Raw genomic sequence first — 1012 nt, 5'->3', positions numbered from 1 at the left:
AAGTTGTAAAAAGTACAATTTTTATAAAAATATTATTTTTATATTATTTATTTTATAAAACTATTAATTTTACAATTTAAATAAACTAATTAAACTAAAAATACAAATTAAACTTAAACTAATAACTTAATTAAATAATAAAACTTAATTAGGGTTAATAATAAAATTAATAATTAATTAAAACCCTAATCGCATTAATTGCTGTACGATGATGGCCTGTCAGATACGCTCATGCGATTGCATGAGTTCTAAGTTACCCAGCCATGCGATCGCATGGGCTAGGGTTTCGGGCCAGAGTTGGGCTGCTACAGTACAGGCCGATTAAAATTTTTTTTTTTTTTCCGTTTTTGCTGTAAAATATAAAATATATTTATTAATTAAATAAAACTTATATTTTTTACAAAATAATAAAAAAAATAGAAATAAAGAAACTTTATAAAACTTAAATATTTACCAAACTCTAAGAAAAAAATATTTATATTTTTGTTTTTCTTTTTTTTTCTTCTTATTTTTGAATATTTAAAACGTATTTTTACAAATGCGTACTAAAAGGAAAAATCTTTTTTTTTATAGCGTTGCGCTTCCGGCTTTTAAAGACGATCCCCGGCAGCGGCGCCAAAAATACTTCATGTTAAAGCTAAGGGGTATAAAATACTATTAAATTTTACTAGAAAATACTATTAAATACGATACAATTTTACACAAGATATTTATTTATTTATTGAATGGATATACTTAAACCTTGCTACAACACTTATAGGCAGTGTACCTAATCGTACAGTAGTGTAGTAAGTCCGGTTCGTTCCACAGGGAATCTTTTTAAACAAAGCTTAACGCTATATTAGTTTACTTTTATAAAAATACAAATATATATATATATAAGTAATATTATTATTATAAAGGGGGTTTTTACCGTTTAATGACCGGTTTGTCGATTTTAAAACTTTAGTCGCAGTTAAAACCTAATGTAAAATATTAAATAAATAAAAGACTTAATTTAAAGCGTAAAATA

The sequence above is a fragment of the Rutidosis leptorrhynchoides genome, chromosome 4 (assembly GCF_046630445.1).
Source record: "Rutidosis leptorrhynchoides isolate AG116_Rl617_1_P2 chromosome 4, CSIRO_AGI_Rlap_v1, whole genome shotgun sequence".
Taxonomy (NCBI): domain Eukaryota; kingdom Viridiplantae; phylum Streptophyta; class Magnoliopsida; order Asterales; family Asteraceae; genus Rutidosis; species Rutidosis leptorrhynchoides.
Note: the sequence above shows the minus strand (reverse complement) of the source record.